This window comes from Eriocheir sinensis, chromosome 41, assembly GCF_024679095.1.
Source record: "Eriocheir sinensis breed Jianghai 21 chromosome 41, ASM2467909v1, whole genome shotgun sequence".
Lineage (NCBI taxonomy): Eukaryota > Metazoa > Arthropoda > Malacostraca > Decapoda > Varunidae > Eriocheir > Eriocheir sinensis.
The window spans coordinates 10,274,860-10,283,653 of record NC_066549.1 but is presented as its reverse complement, the minus strand read 5'-3'; the positions used below and the strand labels follow the sequence as shown (position 1 = coordinate 10,283,653).

Sequence of the window (8,794 nt, the reverse complement as noted above, 5' to 3'; positions counted from 1 at the left end):
AACTGTAAACAAGGACTGACCAGACTGCTGTATTACTGACGCACGAGTATTTATAGCATTAAAGTGTATCAGTCGTCACTGACAAGGAATAAAAACAATGCACGCATGCCTCCTGCGCAGTTCCATTGATTCACCGCAAAGACATGTGCTCTCTTGTTGATGATTTTTCTTTTTTTTTATTGAAAGCCTCACGAAGTATTCCTTTGAGAGGGAAAACAATAGAGAGGTAAAACAACCTATCAATAGTAGATAAATAATTATTATGCTCCAGAAAGGTCAGCGGGCATTTTTGTTTCTTCGTTTTCCTGCCTTTAAGTTGCCCGTCTTCGTGTGAAAAAGTACTTTATCATTTGCCTGTTGTTATTACGGGTCATATTTGCATCTCCTGACAATATATTCCACACTCCTGCATTATATCTTATTAAAAAGTGTGCGAATAAAAATTATGAAGTGTAGATAACGTTACCTTAGAAAACATTCATTTATTTTTTTTTTTTGTCCAAAATATATTTTTTTTTTTTGTTTATCTCACCGCTTCGACGTGATGGACAGGGTTGTTGTTGCTCAACGGCGCTAAAGATTATTATGAATGAATGCTCAAACTTTCTGTAAGAACTCCACCCTGGACGATTCTGGGCATATCCCTCCTACTCATCCCCCCTCTGACTCCTTTAAACCTGTTATTAAAATTCTTCCAAATGATGTTTTCTATGCCCTCTTTGGCCTCAACTCTCAGAAGGCTTATGGACCTGATGGAGTGTCTCCTATTGTCCTTAAAAATTGTGCTTCCTTGCTGACACCCTGCCTGGCCAAACTCTTTCGTCTCTGCCTATCAACATCTACCTTTCCTTCCCTTTTTTTTTTTTTTTTTTTTTTTTTTTTTTGCTATTTGGCCCGGTAGGCCTTCTTCTTCTTCTTCCTGATCCAAGGTCGGCTTCTTTTCCGTGGGTCCCTGATGGTCGGCCCAGCCCCGTTCTAGCGCAAGCGAGATTTTGTATTTTATTTATCTGCATTTGCTTCATGCTGCTCTCCCTCAGCTCATCTTTGATTTCTAGAGATCGGAGTCCGCTTGATAGTGGTCTTCTGGACAGCGTGTGGGTAGTTTGGGCTTCGGCGGCGGCAAAATCAAAATCCCAGGTTGGTGGCGGGGGCGGATTAACTCGCGTCCTCCATCCGGGGCCGCTGCTGGAAGTATGCCTTTATACAGCCTGTGCCTAAGAAGGGTGACCGTTCCAATCCCTCAAACTACCGCCCTATAGCTTTATTTTCCTGTCTGTCTAAAGCTTTTGAATCAATCCTTAGCCGGAAGATTCAAAAGCACCTTTCCACTTCTCACCTTCTATCTGATCGCCAGTATGGGTTCCGCAAGGGGCGTTCTACTGGTGATCTCCTTGCCTTCCTAACTGACTCTTGGTCATCCTCTCTTAGCCGTTTCGGTGAAACCTTTGCAATTGCGCTGGACATATCAAAAGCTTTTGATAGGGTCTGGCACAAATCTTTGCTTTCCAAACTACCCTCCTACGGCTTCTATCCTTCTCTCTGTACCTTTATCTCCAGTTTCCTTTCTGACCGTTCTATTTCTGCTGTGGTGGACGGTCACTGCTCTTCCTCTAAACCTATTAACAGTGGTGTCCCACAGGGTTCTGTCCTATCTCCCACTTTCTTTCTGTAGTTCATTGATGATCTTTCCAAAACGAACTGTCCTATCCATTCTTACGCCGATGACTCCACTCTGCATTACTCAACTTCTTTTAATAGAAGACCCACTCCACAGGAATTAACTTAACGATTCAAGGCTGGAGGCAACATAACGCTTAGCCTCAGACCTTACTATTATGTCCGATTGGGGCAAGAGGAACCTGGTGTCCTTCAACGCATCAAAAAAACAGTTTCTCCACCTATCCACTCGACACAGTCTTCCAAACAACTATCCCCTATCATCCGACAACACTCAGCTATCACCTTCTTCAACACAAAACATCCTCGGTCTATCCTTAACTTAAAATCTCAACTGGAAACTTCATATCTCATCTCTTACTAAATCAGCTTCCTCTAGGCTGGGCGTTCTGTACCGTCTCCGCCAGTTCTTCTCCCCAGCACAATTGCTATCCATTTACAGGAGCATTGTCCGCCCTCGTATGGAGTATGCATCTCATGTGTGGGGGGGGGCTCCACTCACACAGCTCTCCTTGACAGAGTGGAGTCAAAGGCTCTTCGTCTCATCAACTCTAATCCTCATACTGATAGTCTTCTACCTCTCAAATTCCGCCGACATGTTGCCTCTCTTTCTATCTTCTATCGATATTTTCATGCTGACTGCTTTTCTGAACTTGCTAACTGCATGCCTCCCCCTCTCCCGCGGCCCCGCTGCACACGTCTTTCTACTCATGCTTATCCCTATACTGTCCAAGCCCCTTATGCAAGAGTCAACCAGCATCTTCACTCTTTCATCCCTCACGCTGGTAAACTCTGGAGCAATCTTCCTTCATCTGTATTTCTTCCTGCCTACGACTTGAACTCTTTCAAGAGGAGGGTATCAGGACACCTCTCCTCCCGAAGTTGACCTCTCTTTTTGGACACTCCTTTGATCTCTATTCAGGAGCAGTGAGTAGCGGGCCTTTTATTTATATATTTTTCTTTACGCCCTTGGACTGTCTCCTTAGTTGTAAAATATGTATATATATATATATATATATATATATATATATATATATAGATATATAGATATATATATATATATATATATATATATATATATATATATATACATATATATATATATATATATATATATATATATATATATATATATATATATATATATATATATATATATATATATATATATATATATATATATATATATATATATATATATATATAAACCTGTATATATATATATACATATATTATATATAATTTCTGGTTCGTAAAGGCTACGAAGAAGCTGGTTGAAGTCTTAAATATAAATGTGCGCGTCGTACCCGTAACATATAATTCAAGAGAAAAATACAAACGGAAGATATTTCAAGTTTTTGCCCCAACATAGCAATGAAGATGTTGACAAGTTATGGGAAGATTTTGTCAGCCAGGCCCAGAGAGCCTGCTCCTTATACTGTGATTAGGAAGGGTTTATCCTCGGCCTCCCCCTCCCCTTCAACACACACACACACACACACACACACACACACACACACACACACACACACACACACACACACACACACACACACACACACACACACACACAACTTCCATTTTGCACTTCCAAGGATTTTGTTCATTCTTTTTCACATGTAATATATTTTAGAGCATCACTTTAAAAGCAGCATTTCATTAATTTACAAACAAACACATTTATAGAACAGACTTTCCTCAGCCCGAAGAAGTTATGCAAGGGTTCTTTAAGTACTTACTGCTGGATCGCTTTAGACTATTATATGGGTCAACACTTCTCCACAAACAGACGAGTAAGTACAAGAACTCAGAGCAGACAACATTCATTACTGCCAAGGGGAATGGAAGTGGGTCGTGGCAGAAATGTTCAAATTATGAAGTTAGGGTAAAAAAAATTGAAGAACAGTCCTCGACGCCGCCGCCCTACGTGCACAACACAATGGTCACCTGTCTCCCAGGTAACGCCAGGCACCTTGTGATGTGTTCACCCTTCACGCTCCTTCCCAAGTAGCGCCCCAACATCATAAAAAAATCCTACTCATCTCTCGAACGTAATTGTGTTCAGTTTCACACCTGGTGGTTAAACGAGTTATATACCTGTCCATTATCGCGTATAAACACCTGCTAATACATTTGGAGCTTAATAGGCTACCAAATTTGTCCCCTCCGCAAAGGCTTACTACCAAACTACATTGTGAGGAATTCCCGCAGCGGTGTCGCGCGCTTAGTCAGTGGTGCATATGAATTAGGAGCAGCTGTCTGTTGGTGATCCACGGCACGATGCGGCGCGCACCCTCATGCATCAATTAATTCACTATGTCCCTTAATGTGACGTGGAGCTGCGCCTAAGCACCTTCGAGATGAACCACTTGGAGTCCTACTTTTGGTACGTGTGGGAGCAGTCACACTCTTGGTCCCGTCTTTCGATAAACCGGAGACTGTTATCGTAGGCAACCGACGGCGGCGGCAAATATATGATGATATATTTATAAACTTTGTTGCAATGTGGTTTTGAGATTAAGTTTGATAGTGTGTGTGTGTGTGTGTGTGTGTGTGTGTGTGTGTGTGTGTGTGTGTGTGCGTGAGGCCAAACGGACTTTTCAAAGCTTTCTGACATGAGTATTATCTATAACTTGGTCACAAAGACATAATTTACTACAATACGAAAATGAATGAAATAAAGATGAAAATAATGAATGAAAATGACTGATGATAGATACAGTTGTTTCATTAAGAAAAAGTAATAAAAAAAATGTCATTTGTATGCAGAATGAATGTGCAAAAACTAGGAATTGGTTGACTGTTTGTTACAGAAAGTCGTTTCCTGAAGAGACGCGTTTGAAATATCATTACGGGCTAAGTATGACGGGTTAAGGAAGGGGAAGAAGATAACGGATGGGTTGGGAAGGAAGGTCGGGGCAGGCAGTGTTATGTGAGGGTGGGGCGTCAGTAGGCGTAAATGAGGAAGGTGGGGCGAGGTAAGTGGCAGGGAACGGGGGTGCAGGGCGTTGTAATAATACGCATCGTCATCAGAACCGTAGCAATACCTGACAACGTTGTTAATGAGAACAAATGCGCTCAGCGCCATCATAAAAATCGTCGCCGGTGCTCTCAGCGCCACCAACGGAAACTGCCCAGCGGCACAAGTAACGACGTAAGACCTGCTCTGCCGCCACTCCTGTCCACGCCGCCTTTGAACAATACATCCCACACACCGCGCTTCAAAGAGATGTTATACTTCTCGTTATGATTAAATCGGCCATTTATTTCTTCCTTTTTCATCATCTTGTACTTATTTATTTATTTTCTTTTTCTTCTTAAAGTTATTATTTTCTCTTACGACAGCTAAGATTTCACTACAATATCATCAACGAAGTACATATACGAATACACACCCCTCCACAGTATCCACACATACACACACACACACACACACACACACACACACACACACACAGTAACATTAACACTTTCAGACTAACACTCACCTACACCCACAAACACACACCTTTACACGGGCCGGCCAACATCCAGGTAGGGGCAAATAGTGGCAGAGGCTCACATGAACACAGACTCGCGCACACTGAGGAGAGGCCGAGAGGGTGCCAACTGAACACACGCAACACTAGGCACTGACTGGCCTTAGGGTAGTGTCTGGGGGTGTGCCGAGTGTGTGTGGAGGGGTGGGCGGGAAGTGGAGGGGGGGAACAAGGCTAGGAGGGAGCGAGTGCAAGCATTTGAGGGAAGGAAGGTAAGCAATATGAGAAGGAGTGTGCGAAGAGTGTGCGGAAAGGAGAAATGTAGGTTAAATGAAGAGATAGGAATTAAAGAAAGGAGGTATATAGCGAAGGTAAGAAAATGCATTAGTAAATATAAAGTCGTGAAGAGATAATGGAAAATCCAGTGCGTTGGGAAGAGTAATGACCGAGAACATAAAAAAAGGAAAAGGAAAAAGGATATAAGGCTGTGGAGAATAGATATCATAATAGTGAGGAGAGAGAGAGAGAGAGAGAGAGAGAGAGATCGGAAAAGAGAAATGAGGGTTTATCGCGGTGACAAGGAGATTTAGAAATATATACTCTCTCTCTCTCTCTCTCTCTCTCTCTCTCTCACGATGGCAGCAAATGAGAAGGGCGGTTATTAGAAGGCAATGAAGACGATTATCATACATTACTGAGGGGCAGGAGGAGGAGGAAGGTGAAGAAGAGGAGGAGGAGGAGGAGGAGGAGGGGGAGGAAGGTGAAGAGGAGGAGGAGGAGGATGATGATGAGGAGGAGGAAGGGGATGAAAGTAATAAAGAAGGAATGTTTTAATTTAAATCAAGATTAAAAAGATAAAAAAAGAAGTAAAAGAAATGTAAAGAAGAAGAAGAAGAAGAAGAAGAAGAAGAAGAAGAAAAAGAAGAATGATGAAAGATAAAAGAAAAACAAAGTGCCAAGTAAATGGACAGAGAAGAAAAAGAAATAGAATCAGGAAGGAAGCACGGAAGGAAAAAAGAACTAAGATTGCAGACAAAAAAGTACAAATAGTGTAGGAAAAATCTATACACAAAAAAGTAAACAAACACAGACTGGTCTAAATCCAGAGGTGGTTCAAGCATCTAGCATTTACCACATTTAAGATAAGTTTGATTAATGGGAATGTGGAGGCTACATAATACCGGAGTAAATCACACACTTCAAACCACAAGTTGGTAAACACACACACACACACACACACACACACACACACACACACACACACACACACACACCAAGAAGGAAAAAGAACAAGAAGGTAGGTAACAAAAAGACAAGACAATACTTTCCCTCCTTCCCGCGAGACAACAAAAGCTAAGTGGTAATAACTTCTTCCAGAGCCCACGGAAGGGAGAGATAAATAGATAGATAAAGAGGAAGAGAGGAAGAGTAAAGGAGAGAGAAAGGAGAGAAGACGGGGAATGGAGAGATCAGGATATATGATTAAGAAAAACAAAAATATCACAAGAGCGCACTCAGGTAAAAAAGCAAACAGAAGGCAGGTCGCCTATCAGGGCCCACAAAGGCAGCACCTGCACCAATAAACGCGGGGCCGAGGCAGCGCGCGTGTGTGGAGTGCCTGCCGGTGCCAAGTGGAGAGCGCGCAGTGCCACGCTGGAGCCGTTGATAAGACTGTCCGCTCACTAATGAGGTGTGGGCGAGTAATCATGGCGGAGGAGCATCGATAGGGGAGGGAATGGGGGGAGGTAGGTGGTGAGGATGTGTGAGGATGGACGGGGAGGCTGTGGGTGTGTGGGGGGGAGGAGGAAGAAGGAGAGTTGAAGGAAGGAATGATGAAGGAGGAGAAGTCGTTGGGGCATGGAGGATGGAAGGAGCACTCAGAAAAATGGCTGAAGGAGAGAAGGAAGAGCAATCAGAAGGAGGGTTAAAGGAGGAAGGGGCGAAGGAAGAGTATTTGATGAGTCATAGCGGACGAGAGGAGCAATCAGAAGGAGGCTTGAAGGAGGGAAGGAGGAAGAAATAGTTGTTGGGGGATGGAGGAAAGATAGAGAGGTCAGGGGAGGATGGGAAGAGGAAAGGAGGCGGAAGAGGAGACTTTATGGGATACCGGAAAAATGATGGGAAGGTCAGGGAAGGATTAAACAAGGAAGAAGGAAGACGGAAATATTACGAGGGATGGAGGAAGGAAAGGAAGCTGTGGCGGGGGATGAAGAAGGAAGGAAGGAAGAAAGATTGTGAGGAAAGGAGGAGGGAAAAGGAGTTGCGGCGGGGGATGAAGAAGGAAGAAAGAATGTAAGGAAAGGAAGAAGGAAAAGAGGATGGGGGGGGGGAGGGGGGAAGGGAAAGATGGAGCAGGCAGGAGGGTTGGAAATGGGAAGGGAAAACGAAATAAAAAGGGTGTCGGTGAGGGAGGAAGTGAGATACTGTCAAGGGAGAGTTCAAAGGGAGGAAGGAAGATAGTAAAAGATATAAAAAAAAGGTAGAAAGATGCAAATTTGAAAGGGCGACGGAGGGTAGAATAAGACGACTGAGGAATAGAGAGGTGTGTGGATGTGAAAAAGAAGAAGAGGTGCCGTGGGGTAAGGCGGTAAGGAGAAAAAAATAAGTAATAAGGGAACGAAATAATAGCGGAGGGTGTTGATAAGGAAAGCTGCCGGGTCGCGCTGGGATAATTTATGAGAAGAGGAGCGATAAGAGAACGAGAAAATGAGGGGTAAATGCTGTAGATATTATGAGCATGATGTAGGCGGAGGAAGGGGATAAAAAGGGAAGCAGAGTAGGAATAAATGAAATACACTTCGGGGGAGACTAAAAGAGACCGATGCGAAAGGGGAATAGGAAAGGAAACAACATGGGGATCAGCAGGCAGAGAAAGCCTGTTGGCATTGCTGAGCTACCTGCTTTCAATCATTAATCAATTAATTTGCCATAGGGGTGGGAAGGTGGCTTTCATTTGTGGATAAAAGCATTTGTGTACCTACTCTCCCGATGCATCAACAATTCACAGATGCATAAAGCCGTTTCTTGAAATTTTGATGGTCTCACGCTAACCACTTCTGCTGTTCCAGTACTTCAGCGGGCACTCTGTTCAGAAATACTCTATTCGAAATAACTCCTGCCGATGTCGGTATTGCATTCCTTTAGCGAACTGTGTTTTTCCGTTTCTTGTTCTCCAGGTTAGTTAGTAGCGTGAAGAGTTTGAGTGATCAACGTTGCTGAACTTGTTCAGGTTATTACTTCTCCCGTCGTCTCTTCTCTCATGAACGTGAAGAGATTCGGTCGAGATCTGATCATTCAAAGGCTTTTCGTGATGGTATCATCTTCTTCGTGGCTTCGTGGCGCACTCTCAAAATCTCTAAAATACCATAATAAGTTATCCTGTGACTTGAATTGAGAATTGGGGCAGATTTTGGATAACAACCTAGCGAATTATACAAGGATAACATAACTCCCGGCGTCTTGTATTGTTTATCCTCGCTATGAACCCAAGCATTGTGTAGGCTTTCTTACAGGCGGACTTGCAGTGTTTTGTTTGTTTCAAGTCACTGCTGCTGAGACTGAGTGTCTTTCCTTGTTTTTGTGGTTCGTTGCCCATGTACCCGAATATTTTTGCTGTGGTTGCTGTTTTTTGGATCGAT

At 43.3% G+C, this 8,794-nt stretch overlaps 1 protein-coding gene across 5 annotated transcripts in view; it reads right to left on the bottom strand.

The window, feature by feature from the left end:
• LOC127009631 (FMRFamide receptor-like) overlaps window positions 1-5,317 on the bottom strand; it is a 188,684-nt gene extending 183,367 nt beyond the window's left edge. For 2 of the 5 annotated variants that reach the window (XM_050882868.1, XM_050882876.1), the window contains exon 1: window positions 5,166-5,311. The gene's annotated coding sequence lies outside the window, so the exon portion shown is untranslated. Of the gene's footprint in view, window positions 1-5,165 lie in introns of all 5 variants that reach the window. The other 3 variants (XM_050882869.1, XM_050882874.1, XM_050882871.1) reach the window with 3 other exon arrangements.
• Window positions 5,318-8,794: the final 3,477 nt, after the last annotated feature.